Source organism: Oryctolagus cuniculus, chromosome 6 (assembly GCF_051225735.1).
Source record: "Oryctolagus cuniculus isolate XC-2025 breed Fujian yellow rabbit chromosome 6, ASM5122573v1, whole genome shotgun sequence".
NCBI lineage: Eukaryota > Metazoa > Chordata > Mammalia > Lagomorpha > Leporidae > Oryctolagus > Oryctolagus cuniculus.
Genome location: NC_142872.1, coordinates 114606480 through 114626288, shown reverse-complemented (window position 1 = coordinate 114626288; position 19809 = coordinate 114606480). Strand labels below are relative to the sequence as shown.

The following is a 19809-nucleotide window of genomic DNA, read 5'->3' as shown; positions in this document are numbered from 1 at the left end:
AAGATTTTTTCAAGTGCTTTTTCTTTTTTTTTTTTTTTTTTTTTTTTGACAGGCAGAGTGGACAGTGAGAGAGAGAGACAGAGAGAAAGGTCTTCCTTTGCCCTTGGTTCACCCTCCAATGGCCGCTGCGGCCGGCGCACTGCGGCCGGCGCACCGCGCTGATCCGATGGCAGGAGCCAGGAGCCAGGTGCTTTTCCTGGTCTCCCATGGGGTGCAGGGCCCAAGTACTTTGGCCATCCTCCACTGCACTCCCTGGCCACAGCAGAGGGCTGGCCTGGAAGAGGGGCAACCGGGACAGAATCCGGCGCCCTGACCGGGACTAGAACCTGGTGTGCCGGTGCCGCTAGGCGGAGGATTAGCCTAGTGAGCCGCGGCGCCGGCCCTCAAGTGCTTTTTCAATAGCTTCTCAAATCATGTGGTTTTCATGTTAAGCCAACCTTGCATTCCTTAAATAAAACCCACTTGGTTATGGTATATTAGTATAGTCCATTTTAAATATTGCTTGATATTATTTGATAGTATTTCATGAGAAATATTTGTGACTCTATTCATCAAAGGTACTAATTTATAGTTTTCTTTTCCTGTAATGATTTTGTTTGCTTTTATTATCAAGGCCATAGTGACCCAGTAAAAACTAATGAAAAATATTTCCTCTTTTTGTTAAATTTTTTGGAAGAGTTTGTGACAGATTGGTGCTATTTCTTCTTTAAACATTTTGTAGAATTTAGTAGCTGTAACATATAGATCCACATGTTTGTGAGAAGTCATTATGCTACTGATTCATGCTCATTGTTGGCTATAAGTCTATTCAGATGTTTAACTTGTCATGAGTAAGTTTTGGTAGTCTGTATCCTTATAGAAAGTTTGACCTTCTCATCCAGTTCATCTAGTTTTTTTGTCATAAAATTGTTCATGCTATTTCCTTATAGTCATTTTTATTTCTGTGAATATAACACAGTAATTATGTTCCTCTCCTTGTTCAGTTTGGCAATTTGAAATGTCTTTCTGCTTTTTATCAATCTTAAGGATTTTTTCAAAGAACCACCATTTCATTCTTTTTTTCCTATTTGTTTTAAATGTTTTTTTTAAATATTTACTTATATCAGGTGAACAAATTTCATGTATACAGATTTAGGAGCACAGTGATACTTCCTACCCTGCCTTCTCTCCTGCTCAAGCACCCACCTTCCCTCCTCCTTCATTTCTTTTTCTTGCTTTTAAATTTTACAATAACATACTTTCAGTTTATTTTATAATCATAAGCTTAACACTCCATTAATAAAAAATTCAACAAATAGAAGAAAAAAAACCACTATTCCTCAACATTAGAGACAAGAGCTATAAATAATAACCAATTCTCAGAATGTCAATTTCACTCATGAACATTATATTTTTGATACTCTATTAGTACCACAGATCAGGTAAAACATATAATGTTTGCCTTTTGGGCACTGGCTCATCTCATTAAATTTTCTGGTGTCTGGCTCCATCTGTTTTGACGTGAAAGAAAGGATTTCAGTCATTTTTATTACTGAATAGTGTTCCATACCGTGTGTGTGTGTGTGTGTGTGTGTGTGTATCCCACATTTTATTTATCTAGTCATTGGTTGATAGATACTGTGGTTGATTCCATATCTTAGTGATTATGAATTGAGTGGCAATAAACACGGGGTAGATAACTCTTTCATATGCTGATTTCATTTTGTTTGGGTAAATTCCCAGAAGTTGGGATGGCTGGGTTATAATGGTAGATCTTTTTTCAGCTTTCGGAGGTATCTCCATTCTGTCTTCCACAATGGCTATTCTAACAGTAGATTAGGGTACATTTTCCCACACATCCTCTCCAGCATTTATTGTTTTTTCGGTTTCTATATGAGAGCCATTTTAATTGGGGTGAGGTGAAACCTCATTGCAGTTTTGATTTGAATCTCCCTGATGGCTAGTGATCCTGAGGATTTTTCCATGTGTCTCTTGGCCGTTTGACCCTTGTTTGAAAAAAAAAAAAAAATGTTTGTTCAAGTCCTTTGCCCATATATTTTGTTGTTGTTGAGTTTCTTGAGCTCATTATAAAGCCTGGATATTAACCATTTGTCAGTTGCATGGTTTATAAGTTTTTTGCTTTCATTCTGTCAGTTGTGTCTTCACTTTATTGATTGTGTCTTTGTAGTCAGAAGCTTCTCAACTTGATGTAATCCCATTTGTCTTTTGTTGTTTGATTGCCTGTGTTTATGGGTCCTTTTCCATAAAGTTTTTGCCAGTGTCTTAAAGAGTGTCCCCAATGCTCTCCTCTAGTAAATAGATGCTATTAGGTCATAGATTTTGATCTCTGATCCATTTTGATTTGATTTTTATATAAGGCATAAGGTGGGGATCTTGTTTCATACTCTAGCATGCAGGGATCCAATTTTCCTAGCATCATTTTTTGAGTGATTATCCTTTCTACAGGGACTGATTTTTGCTCCTTTATCCAAGATTAGTTAGTTGTAGATGTGTGGATTGACTTCTGGGGTTTCAATTCTGTTCCATTGTTCTACATGTCGATTTTTGTACCAATATCAGGATTTTTTTTTTTTTTTTTGGCAGGCAGAGTTAGACAGAGAGAGAAAGAGACAGAGAGAAAGGTCTTCCGTCCATTGGTTCACCACCGCAAATGGCCGCTATGGCTGGCGTGCTGCGCGGATCTGAAGGCAGGAGCCAGGTGTGTCCTCATGGTCTCCCATGCGGGTGCAGGGCCCAAGCACTTGGGCCATCCTCCACTGCCTCCCCAGCCACAGCAGAGAGCTCAGCTGGAAGAGGAGCAACTGGGACAGAATCCAGCGCCCCAATTGGGACTAGAACCTGGGGTGCCAGCGCCGCAGGTGAAGGATTAGCCAAATGAGCTGCGGTGCTAGCCCAAATAATTTTCCTCCATCATTTCTTCAAATCTGGTATTGTGATGACTCTGGCTTTGTTTTTGTAGTTTAAGATTGCTTTAGCTTTAAGAGTTTCTTTTTTTTTAACTTTTATTTAATGAATATAAATTTCCAAAGTACAGCTTATGGATTACAATGGCTTCCCCCCCCCCATAACTTCCCTCCCACCTGCAACCCTCCCCTTTCCCGCTCCCTCTCCTCTTCCATTCACATCAAGATTCATTTTTCAATTCTCTTTATATACAGAAGATCAGTTTAGCATATATTAAGTAAAGATTTCAACAGTTTGCACCCACATAGATACACAAAGTGAACAATATTGTTTGAGTACTAGTTATAGCATTAAATCACAATGTACAGCACATTAAGGACAGAGATCCTACATGAGTGCACAGTGAGTCCTCTTGTTGACTTAACAAATTGACACTCTTGTTTATGGCATCAGTAATCACCCTAGACTCTTGTCATGAGTTGCCAAGGCTATGGAAGCCTTTTGAGTTCACCAACTCTGATCATATTTAGACAAGTTCGTAGTCAAAGTGGAAGTTCTCTCCTCCCTTCAGAGAAAGGTACTTCCTTCTTTGATGACCTGTTCTTTCCACTGGGATCTCACTCGCGGAGATCTTTCATTTAGGTCATTTTTTTTTTCCAGAGTGTCTTGGCTTTCCATGCCTGAAATACTCTCATGGGCTTTTCAGCCGGATCCACATGCCTTAAGGGCTGATTCTGAGGCCATAGTGCTGTTTAGGACATCTGCCATTCTATGAGTCTGCTGTTATCTTGCTTCCCACGTTGGATCGTTCGCTCCCTTTTTGATTCTATCAGCTAGTATTTGCAGACACTAGTCTTGTTTATGTGCTCCCTTTGACTCTTAGTCCTATCATTGTGATCAATTGTGAACAGAAATTGATTACTGGGACTAGTGAGATGGCATTGGTACATGCCACCTTGATGGGATTGAATTGGAATCCCCTGGTATGTTTCTAACTCTACCGTTTGGGGCAAGTCAGCTTGAGCATGTCCCAAATTGCACATCTCTTCCCTCTCTTATTCCCACTCTTATATTTAACAGTGATCACTTTTCAGTTAAGTTTCAGCACTTAAGAAGAATTGTGTATTGATTACAGTATTCAACCAAAAGTATTAAGTAGAACAAACAAAAAAAAAATACTAAGAGGGATAACGTATTAAGTTGTTCATCAACAGTCAGGGCGAGGGCTGATCAAGTCATCATTGCTCATAGTGTTCATTTCACTTTAACAGGTTTCTTTTTGGTGCTTGGTTAGTTGTCACCGATCAAGGAGAACATATGATATATGTCCCTTTGGGACTGGCTTATTTCACTCAGCATTATGTTTTCCAAATTCCTAACAGGGATCACTTTTCAGTTAAAATTTATCCCATAATTTCTTTATCCAGTCTACCGTTGATGGGCATTTAGGTAGGTTCAAGGTCTTAGCTATTGTGAATTGAGCTGCAATAAACATTAGGCTGCAGACCACTTTTTTGTTTGCCAATTTAAATTCCTTTGGGTAAATTCCAAGGAGTGGGATGGCTGGGTCGAACGGTAGGGTTATCTTCAGGTTTCTGAGGAATCTCCAGACTGACTTCCATAGTGGCTTGACCAGTTTGCATTCACACCAACAGTGGGTTAATGTCCCTTTTTCCCCACATCCTCGCCAGCATCTATTGTTGGTACATTTCTGCATGTGAGCCATTCTAACCGGGGTGAGGTGAAACCTCATTGTGATTTTGATTTGCATTTCCCTGATTGCTAGTGATCTTGAACATTTTTTCCTGTGTCTGTTGGCCATTTGGATTTCCTCTTTAGAAAAATGTCTATTGAGGTCCTTGGCCCATCTCTTAAGTGGGTTGTTTGTTCTGATGTTGTGGAGTTTCTTGATCTCTTTGTAGATTCTGGTTATCAACCCTTTATCTGTTTCTTGTATTGCCATATGATTTTTATCATTTTTTTTTCTAGATCTGAAAAGAATGCTGTCAAGACTTTGGGAACACATTAAATCTGGAAATTGCTTTTGGTAGTATGGACATTTTGATGACAGTAATTCTATTTTTATTTTTTTAAATTTTAGTTAAGGTATACAAATTCCATGCATTTCATATATGCATATTTAGGAACATAGTGATACTTCTCATTGTACCCTCCTTTCTGCCAACACTCCTGCCATTGCTCTTCTTTCCTCTCCTATTCCCTCTTTCAATTTTTTTTTTTTTTTTTTTGACAGGCAGAGTGGACAGTGAGAGAGACAGAGAGAAAGGTCTTCCTTTTGCCGTTGGTTCACCCTCCAATGGCCACCGCGGCCGGCGCGCTGCGGCCGGCACACCGCGCTGATCCGATGGCAGGAGCCAGGAGCCAGGTGCTTTTCCTGGTCTCCCATGGGGTGCAGGGCCCAAGTACTTTGGCCATCCTCCACTGCACTCCCTGGCCACAGCAGAGGGCTGGCCTGGAAGAGGGGCAACCGGGACAGAATCCGGCGCCCCGACCGGGACTAGAACCCGGTGTGCCGGCGCCGCTAGGCGGAGGATTAGCCTAGTGAGCCGCGGCGCCGGCCTCTTTATATCCATTAATAATTGTTTTCGGTAACCAATGGTCTTGGCATTAGGTACATATATATTGATTATAGTCAATTCTTTCTGTGGAATTGGTTCCTTAATCATTATATAATTTCTTCTTTATCTCTTTAAAGTTTTTGTGTAATTTTTGTTATTTCCTTCTGCTTTGTGTTGTTTGTTCTTCTGTGTCTGGTTTCCTAAAGTAGAAATGTAACTGATTGATTCAGGAGCTATCATACTTTATAGATATTTACACCTATAGATTTCCCTTTAAGCACTGCTTTAACTCATATTCTATTTCATTTGTGTTTGTCTTATGTAATTTCTTTTTTTTTTTTATTTATCTGACAGGTAGAGTTATAGACAGTGAAAGAGAGAGACAGAGAGAAAGGTCTTCCTTCCATTGGTTCACTCCCCAAATGGCCACTATGGCCGGCACTGTGCCCATCCAAAGCCAGGAGCCAGGTGCTTCCTCCTGGTCTCCCACGTGGGTGCAGGTGCCCAAGGACTTGGGCCATCCTCCACTGCTATCGCAGGCCACAGCAGAGAGCTGGACTGGAAGAGGAGCAACGGGGACTAGAACCCAGCGCCCATATGGGATACTAGCGCCTGTAGGCGGAGGATTAACCAAGTGAGCCACGGTGCCGGCCCCCATCTTATGTAATTTCTAATTTCCATTTTGACTTGTTCCCTTACTCATCGCATATTTAGGGGCAACATGTTTAATTGCCACATATTTAGCAATGTAGTTTTGTTATTGATTTTTATCACTATATTTCACTGTGGTCACAATATACATTTTGTTTGCTACCAATTTATTCCCTTGACTTTGCTTTAAATTTTTTAACTCTTTTGATCAGCTTCCTGTTTGTCCCCTTTTTATCATTGCCCTTGGAAGATATGATGTTAAATGTATTGTTTTGTACCTAGTTGTTTTCAGTATTGCCACTTATTATTTTTTATATCCATCCTCTTATTTGAGAAAAGGTTGTTTTCACAAAGCAAGCTCTGGGTCAGATCAAGTTAGAAAAGCTCTGTGAGTGGGGATCTCTATGGAACTGCTAGTTAGTTCAAATAATGACCCTTCTCTAGGAATGAATATTTTGGAAGAACTCCTAGAATATTTGGTCTTCTTCAGAGTTCCTAGACTCATGGTTTTCATAGCAATTGCTAAGCAAAAAATAGAAAGAAAAATTTACAGTGCTTAACCTCCCTTATCTGCAATGGTCCAGGACCCCAGTGAATTCTTGAATTTGCAAATAGTGCCCAGACTTATGTATACTATATTTTCCTATTCATACATTGTTTTATATAACATATAATTTATAAATTAGGTACTTTTGGAGCTAATGACCATAATAATAAAATATAACTTATAATAACATGTCTTCATAAAAGTTATCTGAATATTGTCTCTGTCTTAAACAGCACAGATTTCTTTTTCATTGTTCATAATTTTATATATAGAAGATTCCTTATTAGTATAAATCTTACTTTTACATATAAATCTTACTATAACCCTTACTTAATCCTCAGCCTTTTTAAATTTTTTATTAAGTCAAGTATTTTCTGTTTCCTACTTAAAGGAAGAACTTTATGGCTTCTTTGTGACATGTCAGAGTTTGCAGCATCACTATTCTTGTAATTTTAGAGCCATTGTTGAGTAAAATAAAGGCAACTGAACACACACACTGCAATAGTCTACTTGTCTACCTTGTCTACCTAACCAATGAGATATGTTGGAAAAAGGAAGGATTCACAGCCCAGGAAGGACAGAGGTGGATGGCATGAGATTTCATTGTGTTGCTCAGAATGATGTACAATTTAAAACTTATAAATTGATTTTTATAATTTTTCATTTAATATTTTGGATCATCATTGACCACAAGTTACTGAAACCTCAGAAAATAAAATCATGGGCAAATGGGGACTACTGTAAATGAAATATTCTTAATTAATCAAAAAAGAATGGAGAAATAAGAAAAGGGTAATAAAAAACAAATAATTCCATCAAAAACCAACACCATGGTAATCAGCTTAACCCTAGCCACATAATAATGGTCAGTGCACAAAGTCTAAGCATCCCAAATAAAAGGCAAAGCTTCTTAGATATTAACAAAGAGAAAAAAACTCACCTTTATGCTGCCAACAGGAATTATTTCTAATTAGAAAACACAAATAATTTAAATATAAACTGATATAGAAAGCCATAGTAAAAGTAAGCTTGAGTGATTATAGTAATACCAGATAAAGTAGAATTCAGGGCCAACAATATTATGAGACTTACCGCATGTCATTTATTAATGAGCAGAGTCATTTCATCAGAAACACCCAACAATCCTTAAAAATGTATTCACCTAATAGAGTTTCAAATATGTAAATGGAAAACTAATAGAATGAACATATATCCAAGCTTAAGGGTAGAGATTTAAATACCAATGTCTCAATAATTAATATAATGAGTAGGAAAAGAAGCAGTAAGTATAAGCAACACAGTGCATATCAATTTCCCTTAGATTCCATTGACTAGAAATCAATGTTACAGCAACATATAAATTCAAGAGAGACTGGGAATATTTTCTGTGTCCTCATAATTGAGGAATATCTAGGAGCCCTGTCACAGAGATGTATAGCCTACCCTGCTGTGCCGTATCTGCACAAACACGTTCTTATTAGCATTACTAGTAATTTATGAAAATACTAGACATCTGAATCCTCATCAATACATGAAATGAAAAATAAATGCAGATTTTTTCAGTGTTTTCCTTTAAGCCAACTATAAAAAAATCAACTGTGTTTTTCTTATCAAGTGAAAAAATATAAGACCATAATACAAATAATTTGAATGTGATTTTCTATAATACACATTATGACTCTACTTTTGAAAGTTTCTAAAAAATCAGCAGGCTCAGGGTGGACATGTGGTATAGCAGTTGAAACACTGCTTGGGATGCCATCAGCCCCTCTAAGATGGCCTGGGGTAGATCCCACTCTCAACCCCAGCTTCCTACTGATGTGGTCCCTCACAGGCTGCAAATGATGACTGACGGACGTAGGTCTTTGTTACTCATATGGGAGTCCCATATTGAGTTTGACATCCTGATTGTTGGAGGCATTTGGGGAGTAAACCAGCAGATGGGAGGTCTCCTCTCTCTCTCTCTCTCCCTCTCCCTCTCCCTCTCCCTCTCTCCCAACCAGCTTTTAAAACAAAATCAGTAAATACAAAAAATTTTGTTACAATATCACTTCATATGATCCCCCCAAGAGAGTGATTAGTTTGGGGATTAAAGATGAAGAATAGAATTAAAGGGGTATACCAACATGGCTATAAAGGTGCCTGAACTATATCATGCATTAATAAAAGTAACGAAGTGAAAATATTATAAATCATATTTATTTATATTTTAGGGAAGATAAGTAACCATTCACCAAAAGTTAGACCTTCCGTTCCTATGAATACAGTTGCAATTGGGGATCACATCGGTATTCAACAAAGGTAACTAGTCCTCCCTTTAATGAAGATGTGCTCACAGGGTTCAAGGAGTTCTGCACAATGGAATGCAAACAACAGCGCTGGGCACATTTTCTGAAACTTGCTGCATGTTCTGTTAACCTCTGGGTAGATAAAACAGAGATAATTGCAGTGAGACTTGATAAACCACATGAAGACGGCTGCAGATTCCTCATCAACTCATATTCCTAAAAGATGAGAGTTCTGATCTTTTGACTTTGACTCTTACAGTACTATTAGAGAAGCAGGAAATTCTGTACTCATCTGTCATGATCTAGACACTGTGGATTTCAAATTTTATTCATCATTGCTTTATCATTGTGAAGTTTTAACTTTATTATTGAAATTATATATATTTTTTTTTGGAAAGGCAGAGTGGTCAGTGAGAGAGAGAGAGAGAAAGGTCTTCCTTTTCCATTGATTCACCCCCCAGTGGCCGCTGTGGCCGGCGTGGGGCGGCCGGTGCACCGTGCTGCGCTAATCCAAAGCCAGGAGCCAGGTGCTTCTCCTGGTCTCCCAAGCGGGTGCAGGGCCCAAGCACTTGGGCCATCCTCCACTGCATTCCCAGGCCACAGCAGAGAGCTGGACTGGAAGAGGAGCAACCAGGACAGAATCTGACGCCCCAACCAGGACTAGAACCCTGTGTGCTGGCGACGCAGGGGAAGGATTAGCCTAGTGAGCTGCGGCGCCAGCCAAGATTATATTAAATTTCAAAAGCTATTTTATCATTTGATATGCTTTAACCTTTTCTGGATAATGAATGAATGAATAATTATGAGGACATTGTCTTAAAACTAACAATTTGAGAATACAATCTTTACAAATGATGTGAAAATATGCAGGAAAATATCTAGAATATTTAAATAGCTATTTTAAATATGAGCAAAAGCTAAAATCTGGAATACTCTCAACTATGATATACAAAGGAAGAAATAACATTTCAGTAATTTCAATCTATTACAAAACACTGTCAAATTGATAGTTTTTTTCATTATTGTTACTTTTTTCATGTCTATAATTATGACGCTATCAATTAAATTATTAAAATTACTATTAATATTTAGGTGCTAGAGTGAGAGTAGCATTTTGCATTTGTGATGCTTATATTCATCTCCACATTTAAAAATTACATAGAGTACATTCTTTAGCCATCATATTTCCAAAGTATTAGTTCCCAAGCTTTACACATATTTTAGTCTTTTAATTCACATGTGCCATGTTTTGGAAGCTTTGATCTATCCCAACAATATATATCAATAAATTACTTTTAATGTATAATTTATGAACACAAAATGATTCCCTAGAAACATTTGCTTGATCACGCTATTCTAACCAAAATAGCCATACTAAATTTTTCATAATCCTAGCCAAAAGTCAAGAAGCTTTTTGTTTAAATCAGCCTATTAAACCTCATCAAACCTTCTTAAAATGTTAAAATGAACTAAAAGTTTACATTATCTTCTTATTAATAGCTTGAAATACAAAGTCCCTGGTTGGCAAATACTCCTAGATATTTGACATCTTGATGGCAAGCAATATCCACAAGAACCAGCATCTCCATGGTAACCAATTATTTTCCCATTTTCTCTGAAATATTTTTGTATTCAGCCTTGGATAATGGAATTAATGGAAGAACCACCTGAGGTATACAAGTAAGTAGAAAGTTTATTGATGCACCATGTGGCTACTCTCCCTATCCATAAAGAAAAATGCATCAGTTGCTGCAAAATTAGTTTTCTAAATTATATTCTCTAACAACTTACCCCATGTAAAAATTTTAACTCAAGCTAGTCTCATTAAAGCAATTATCTGTGCTGCATTAGAACGGTATGCCTTCTGTTGTGGTTTTTCTCTGTACATATCTGTAGTTAAGACAGTTAATTCAACCCACACCTAACTCATTGTAGATGATAATATTTAATGGCTATCACACACACACAATTATTTTCCATCCTAGTAAATCAGATTTCCTTGCTCAAGCAAGGTAGCAACAAGGATGTCAAAATACCAAAATACTTATAATTATTACTGTTAAATCTGATAATTATAAGAAAACTAAATTATTAAAATATTGGTTATATCAGAACATTCTGTTTCCAATAAACCTGTCTTTCAGGAATTCTACTTTAATAGTAAATACTGCTGTTCTTTTCCTATAATTCATGTATCACCAATTGCTTTAGTGCAGTTGCTGCCTTGGCATTCATTTTTAGAATTGATATATGTTATTTGAAACCCAGTCACATCCTTTTACCTATGCCTAAATTAAAAATGTCCCTTCATGCATGAATACTTGTGATGGGGTCTGAATATTTCTCATGTCACTAACCCCAAACTAAACACATCCCATAGTAGCTGACCATGATGGACCCTAAGGGCAACACCAGAGTCATGTAAATAAGTGCCCCCAGCACGCATACTTCAAAATGTTTTCTTTTCATGTTTTATGTTTTTATTCTTTATGTTTATATCAAAAATGTTCTCAAAATGTTTTCAGCCAATAAACAATCACTGCTGGGAAACCTAAGGGCTAATGTCCATTGATCTTAATATAGGCTTAGTCCTACAGGTTCACTTTCCACTCCCTGGTTGCGATCCCTATGACCTCCTCATGGCCTATAGAGAACACCAACAAGCACTCTTGGACCTTTGGGGAATAATTTATTTTCTGTTTTATACATGTTGATTTCATCTCTTCATGTATCTCTCCTGACACACACACATAGGAAGTTAACTTTTCCTTGATTAGTCCAAATTAGACAGTGTCCATTCTGGTTTACAGCCACTTTTATTTTTTAACTTTTATTTAATAAATATAAATTTCCAAAGTATAGCTTTTGGATTACAGTGGCTTTTCCCCCCGATAACCTCCCTCCCACCCACCACTCTCCCATCCCCCACTCCCTCTCCCATCCAATTCACATAAAGATTCATTTTCAATTATTTTATATACAGAAGATTAATTTAGTATATACTAAGTAAAGATTTCAACAGTTTGCACCCACTTAGAAACACAAAGTGTAAAGTACTGTTTGAGTACTAGTTATACCGTTAATTCACATAGTACACCACATTAAGGACAGAGATCCTACATGGGGAGTAAGTGCACAGTGACTCCTGTTGTTGACTTAACAACTGACACTCTTGTTTATGGCGTCTTGTCATGAGTTGCCAAAGCTATGGAAGCCTTTTGAGTTCGCCAACTCTGATCTTATTTAGACAAGATCATAGTCAAAGTGGAAGTTCTCTCCTCCCTTCAGTGAAAGTTACCTCCTTCTTTGATGGCCCGTTACATCCACTTTTAAGAGAGAGAACTCAAGTCTAAATGAAAAAGAAACCTAACAGTAAAAATATATTAAAAAAAAGATAAACTTCATTAGACTTATATCTAATATTTTTAATAATATTTATTTAATAGAATATTACTGCTTACAATTTATAAATATCCTATTTAGGGTAGCCCAATTTTTATATTATCTTGTATTAAATATTTATTGGTTATCAATTCCCAACTTGACTCTCACTGGGATTAAACATGACAATAGGTCTGATCTGATTTCATCATCATTTAAAAAAAAATCATCTATTATTTTTCACTTTATGTTTCTGTGTGGGAACAAACTGTTGAAATCCTTACTTAAGGTATACTAAGCTGATCTTCTGTATATTAAGATAATCGAAAATGAATCTTGATGTGAATGGAAGGGGAGAGGGAGTGGGAAAGGGGAGGGTTGTGGGTGAGAGGGACGGTATGGGGGGGAAAGCCATTGTAACCCATGAGTCGTACTTTGGAAATTTATATTCATTAAATAAAAGATTAAAAAAAAAAGAAAGAAAAAAATATTTATTGGAACATCTCAGATGTTTCTCAGCTTTTCTTTCATAGATGGAAGTAATGTAACTTTTAAGATTTGAATCCTCAAAGTTTTTTAAATATAAAGTTTGTATTTTTATGTCATTTAAATAGTAGATAAAGAGCGAGAGAGCAAACAAGAGAGAGTGAGAAAGAAGTAGATATATACATATCTATCTATATCTATATCTATATTTATAGATACAGATATATTCTACGATCTGGTTCATTCCTCTAATATTCACAACCCTTGGACTAGATCAGGCCAAAGTCAAAACACCATCTGAGTCTCCCAACGTTTCTTCTGTTGTATTTTCCATTGCTTTCTAATCTGTGCCCTCTCTACATTCTGGTGCCACTTTATTTACCTGAAGCTCTGTAGATTATCATTTGTCATCCATTTTAACCCAGCATGTGAACTAAAAGGAGATCTTGGATACAGTAAGCAGCATTTCTAGAGATGTTTTTAGATTCCAATATATAATTCCTTTCCTCAATCATGTTGCCATTTCTCTTCATTTATGTTCTAAGGTTATTCCAGAAATCTAGGAAGCAACATAAAATTTTTCTTGCTTTATTCTTTGTCTCCTTGTATCTGCTTAGGACCCAAGCTGAGTTGCTTTTGCAGTAGTTCTTGGAAAATCCTGTGTACAAACTCTTAAACTGCTGCCTGCAGCTTCACTCTGTATGGTTCAGACAGTGTTAAATCAAACATAAATAGAAACAAAGAGTCCCTTTCACAAGAATCCATATGTAAACTACTTCTTCAAAGACTCTTCACATTCATGCCAGAGGTTAGGGAGTAGCTGAACTCAGCAGTCCATCAAACATACCTAATTTATGAATTTTACACAGCTCTGAAAATATGGCACATGAAATAGTGCTCCCCTTTTTCTAAGCACAGATATTTAAAAATTGATATGTGTATAGTAAGAGGAAAATGAAATAATGAGTATATATATGTATATATCTTTTAAATATTCTTTGGCTTTACTTTTGATGTTGCAGAAGGAGGGATTTTGGTTCATGATGAGATGGATATAAGCTCGATAGTAGTAGATAGGAAAATGATTAAAAATAGTGCCTGATACTCCATAAATATTTATTGAATCAATAAATGAATAATTAAATAACAGGTGGAGTTCTATGTTGATTGACCAGACAAGTCCATCTGAAATAATATTAAAAGGGTAAGGGTAATTGCTATTGGCTCAGTAGCATGACTTTGGATATTAAAATAATAAAAGAAGCCCAAGTTATTTCCTGAAGCAACAAGATATAATTGAAGCATACATTCATTAAACTGCTGTGGTCTCCTATTTTCCATATGTACCTTTACATCTAACTTACATGTAATTCATTCTGTGATTAAATAAATCTATTTCTTAAGGCTTGTCAACCTCATTATGATCAATTTAATAATTTTTGTTGTATACCAAAAATACTTTTTTCTTTTTACTTTTTTATGCTGAATTACATTAATCTTTGGTCGCTTAAAGCTTTAGCATTACTGGAAATACTAAATTTCAGATCATTTCAATCTCACTTTGACATATTCAATCAATCTAGAATTTATAATATTATTATTTTGTAGACCCCATGTTTATCTATTCATGTTATATCCACTTTTAAGTGTGTTTATTCACAATGAAGATAATTTATGTAAAATGTCTAAAACATTAATTGATTTATTCATTAAAAATGTATTTTTTATTTAGAAAATAGGTACTCTCTTCTTCATTAAAGTTCATCTCTATTCTCATTAATTCTATCTCTTCTTTTATATGTTGATACATTTTTGCCTTTTTTATTCTAAAGCTCCATTTAGATTATCTTAATATCTAGAATTCATGAGGCTGTCCTGTCTCTTTTAAGATTTAACCAATTCTGACAAAGTTTTCTTTTGTCTCTTTAGTAAACGAAGACATTTTAGATGGCCACTAAGGACTGCCTCTTTCTGGTATCCACATCCTTGTGTAACCACATCCCCTCTTGTGTGGATAGGATCTAGTGATTTGTTGTGACCAACAGAATATAGAAATATGAAGGAATTTTATTCGCAAAATGTGTTTATGAAAGATATGCCTTTTATCACGTGAGCCCACTCCCTCTCCTGCTAACTCATGAAAGCAGCAATGTTAGAACAGCTCATGTGGTAAGGAACCCAGGGCTACTCTGGCCATCAGGTGGCGAGTAACTGAGGTTGTCAGTTCAGCAGCACCAGAAAATTGAAAACGACTGACATCCGGTTGAGTGAGTTTTGAAGCAGAGCATTCCTTAGTGAAGAAGCTTGAAATGAAGACAGTGGCATGTAAGAGACACTGAATCAGAGAACCCAGCTAAATGTGACCACATTTTTGACCCACATTAACATATTTTTTGTTGTGTTGTTTTAAGCTGCTAAGTTTGGGGGTAATTTGTTATGCAACAATGGATAATGAATAGACATTGTCTTTGTACATTTGTTTTGCTCCTTGCTAAATATAGAATTCTAAGTTGACAGTCACCCCATTGTATAACTTTAAAAATGATTTTCCATTATCTTGGATTCTGTAGTTTGTATTGTTCCTTAAATATTGATGATATTTTTCCTCTGGTTGTTTTTAAGATTTTATCTTTACCTTTATTTTGGAGTACAGAGTGTATAAGTATCTAGGCATGGTTTTCTTTTTATGTAACCAGTGTTGAAGAGGAAGTCAGGCAGTGACCAATGACAAGAGAGAGACAAGACCTCTGAGGAGGGCAAATGTCCTGATTTCTGTGTATCGTAACCCTTGTTCCAGTTCCCCATAGGTGTTGGCAAGTTTGGGCAGCCATCCGAATCTCTGTTCCCCACAGGTGTAGGCACGTCTGGGTAGGTGTCCTCATCTCTGTTCTCTGTAACCCTTCCGCCCCCAGGTAACGTTCCCCAAGAGTGGTCTCAAGTTCCTCATGGGTGGTCCTGAGTCTGCAGGCAACAACCAAGCCCACCCATGGTAAGACTATTAGGGCATGATGTGCTGAACTTATAAATATTTCAATGTACCTAGACCAGATGCCCAGTCTTGGGAAGTGCTTCCCCTGGCCCCATCGACATTAATAAACTGCTTCTGCTGAGCCTCCCCCAGCTGCTGGTGTCTGTTTGAACTAAGGGAATTTCTCCAGTCCAGCTCTCTGCAACAGTAGGAAGTCACTGATCTTAATGGAATTGTAAATTGATGTTTTCCTTCATGTTTGGAAAACAGCATTTTTAAATTCCATTATTTCTCTGTTCCATTCTTCTCTTCTCTAGGAAGCTACTATTTTTACATGTTGCAAATGTATTGCACAGATTTGGTGTTATTATTTAATTTTTTATATTTTTAATTTTTTAAGACAGACATAAAATGTTGTATATTTATGGAATAGTGTGTGATGTTTCAATATGCGATGCAATGTACCCTGTCAGAGTAAATACATGTATTTTATCAACTATTTAAACATTTGTGGTTTAATCATTTAAAATAATTTATAGTTTTTGAAACAAATATACAGGAGCCAATGCTGTGGTATAGCAGGTAAAGCCACCACCTGGGATGCCAGCATGTTATATGTTCATGTCCTGCCTGCTTCACATCCAATCCAGTTCCCCACTAATGGCCTCCGAAAAGCAGGGGAAGATGGCCCACGTTTAAGCCTTTACCACCCACATGGGAGACCAGGAAGTAGCACCTGGCTCCTAGCTTCGGCTTAGCCCAGCCCTGGCCATTGCTACCACATGGAGTGTGAACCAGTGAATGGAAGATCTTTCTCTCTCTCTCAGTGTCTCTTCCTCTCTCTATAATTCTCTCAAAATAAATAAATAAATAAATATTTAAATATGTATTTACGTGTATATATATATATATAAAACATGCAGTACATTATGTAGTCATCTTTCTGTGCACTAGAATCCTAGAATTCCTTACTTCTATTTAATTATAATTTAGCACCCGTTAGCCAACCTTTCCCAACCCTTCCCCTGCCACCTTCACGCTTCCTCCTCAGGCTGTGACAATCACCATTATACAGTGAATTACTATGAGAACACCTTTTTAAGAAGTCTACATGTGGGAGTGAGTTCATGTGATCCTAGTCGTTCTGTGCTGTTTCCCTTAACATGATGACCACTGGTTACATCCATGTTGTTGACAAAATTTCATCCTTTTGTGGCTTAGTAATATTACATCTGTACCACCTTTTCTTTTTTTTATTTATTTATTTATTTATTTATTTATTTTTTGACAGGCAGAGTGGACAGTGAGAGAGAGAGACAGAGAGAAAGGTCTTCCTTTTGCCGTTGGTTCACCCTCCAATGGCCACCACGGCCGGCGCGCTGCGGCCGGCACACCGCGCTGATCCGATGGCAGGAGCCAGGAGCCAGGTGCTTTTCCTGGTCTCCCATGGGGTGCAGGGCCCAAGCACCTGGGCCATCCTTCACTGCACTCCCTGGCCACATCAGAGAGCTGGCCTGGAAGAGGGGCAACCGGGACAGAATCCGGCGCCCCAACCGGGACTAGAACCCGGTGTGCTGGCGCCGCTAGGTGGAGGATTAGCCTAGTGAGCCGCGGCGCCGGCCCTGTACCACCTTTTCATTATCCATGAATGCTTTATCCATATCCATGAATGCTTAGGTTGTTTCCATTTCCTGACTAATGTGAATAATGCTTCAATGAACATCGGCATGAAGATGTTTATCCGACAATCTGATTTCATTTCCCTTCGACATGTACTCGGTACCTTATGATAGTTTCATTTTTAGCTTTTTTGGATAAAGATTTGTTTATTTATTTGAAAGGCAGAGTTAGAGAGAGAGAGAGAGAGAGAGAGAGAGAGAAAGGTCTTGCATCTGCTGGTTCACTCCCTAGATGGCAACAATGGACGGAGCTGTGCTGGTCTGAAGCCAGCAGCCAGGAGCTTCTTCTAGGTCTTCCATATGGGTGCAGGGGTCCAAAAACTTGGGCCATCTTCTAGTGCCCTCCCAGGTCATAGCAGAAAGCTAGATTGGAAGTAGACCAGCCGGAACTTGAAACAGGACCCATATGGGATGCCAGCACTGCAGGCAATGGCTTTACTTGCTATGCCACAGTACTGGCTCCTATTTTTAGCTTCTTAAAGAAACTCCATACTGTTTTCCACAATAGCTAAATAGCTATAAAACTTTTTTTTTCCCTACATCTTCGTCAACACTTGCTATCTTTTGTCTTTCTAGCAGTAGCTAATCTAACTGCAGTTAGGTGATATCTAGTGGAGGTTTTGACTTGTATTTCCCTGATGATTGGTGGTATTGCGAATTGTTTTCATGTGCCTTTTGGCCATTTGGATGTCTTCCTTTGAGAAGTGACTATTTAGATGTAATACAAATATGTAATTGTTTCGCTAATGAGTGGTTTAGGTTCCTTGCAAATATTTTCTCCCATTTTACAGGTTGTCTCTTCACTCTGTTGATTGTCTCTATTGCTGTGCAAAAGCACTTAAGTTTGATGAAATTCTTTTTTTTTATGTTTTTTTTTTATCTTTTATTTAATGAATATAAATTTCCAAAGTACGACTCATGGGTTACAATGGCTTTCCCCCCCATACCGTCCCTCCCACCCACAACCCTCCCCTTTCCCACTCCCTCTCCCCTTCCATTCACATCAAGATTCATTTTCGATTATCTTAATATACAGAAGATCAGCTTAGTATACCTTAAGTAAGGATTTCAACAGTTTGTTCCCACACCGAAACATAAAGTGAAAAATAATAGATGATTTTTTTTAAATGATGATGAAATCAGATCAGACCTATTCTCATGTTTAATCCCAGCGAGAGTCAAGTTGGGAATTGATAATTTCTTTTTTTTTTTTTTTTTACAGAAGATCAGTTTAGTGTACATTAAGTAAAGATTTCAATCGTTTGCACCCCCATAGAAACACAAAGTGAAATATACTGTTTGAGTACTCGTTATAGCATTAAGCCTCAGTGTACAGCACATTAAGGACAGAGATCCTACATGAGGAGTAAGTGCACAGTGACTCCTGTTGTTGACTTTACCAATTGACACTCCTGTTTATGGCATCAGTAATCTCCCTATGCACCAGTCATGAGTTTCCAAGGCTATGGAAGCCCCTTGAGTTCTCCAACTCTTATCTTGTTTAGACACGGTCATAGTCAAAGTGGAGGTTCTCTCCTCCATTCAGAGAAAGGCACCTCACTCTTTGAAGACCTGTTCTTTCCACTGGGATCTCACTCACTGAGATCTTTTTGCCAGAGTGTCTTGGCTTTCCATGCCTGAAATACTCTCATGGGCTTTTCAGCCAGATCTGAATGCCTTAGGGGCTGATTCTGAGGCCAGAGTGCTATTTAGGACATCTGCCATTCTATGAGTCTGCTGAGTATCTCACTTCCCATGTTGGATCACTCTCCCCTTTATTTATTCTATCGGTTAGTGTTAGCAGATACTAGACTTGTTTATGTGCTCCCTTTGACTCTTAGTCCTTTCATTATGATCAATTGTGATCTGAAATTGATCATTTGGAATAGTGAGATGGCATTGGTACATGCCACCTTGATGGGATTGAACTGGAATCCCCTGGTATGTTTCCAACTCTACCAATTGGGGCAAGTCAGCCCGAGCATGCCCCAAATTATACATCTCTTCCCTCTCTTATTCCCACTCTTATGTTTAACAGGGATCACATTTCAGTTAATTATCAACACTTAAGAATAACTGTGTGATAATTACAGAATTAAACCAGTCATATTAAGTAGAACAGACAAAAAAAATACTAAGAGGGATAATGTATTAAGTTGTTCATTAGCAGTCAGGGCTATGCTGATCAAGTCACCATTTCTCATAGTGTCCATTTCACTTCAGGAGGTTTCCTTTTTGGTGTTTAGTCAGTTGTCACCGATCAGGGAGAACATATGGTATTTGTCCCTTTGGGACTGGCTTACTTCACTCAGCATGATGTGTTCCA

General features: G+C 37.7%; 1 pseudogene; it reads right to left on the bottom strand.

Annotated features, from left to right (window-relative positions):
• LOC108176560 (ubiquitin-conjugating enzyme E2 variant 1 pseudogene) overlaps window positions 1-19809 on the bottom strand; it is a 180676-nt pseudogene that overhangs the window by 109157 nt on the left and 51710 nt on the right.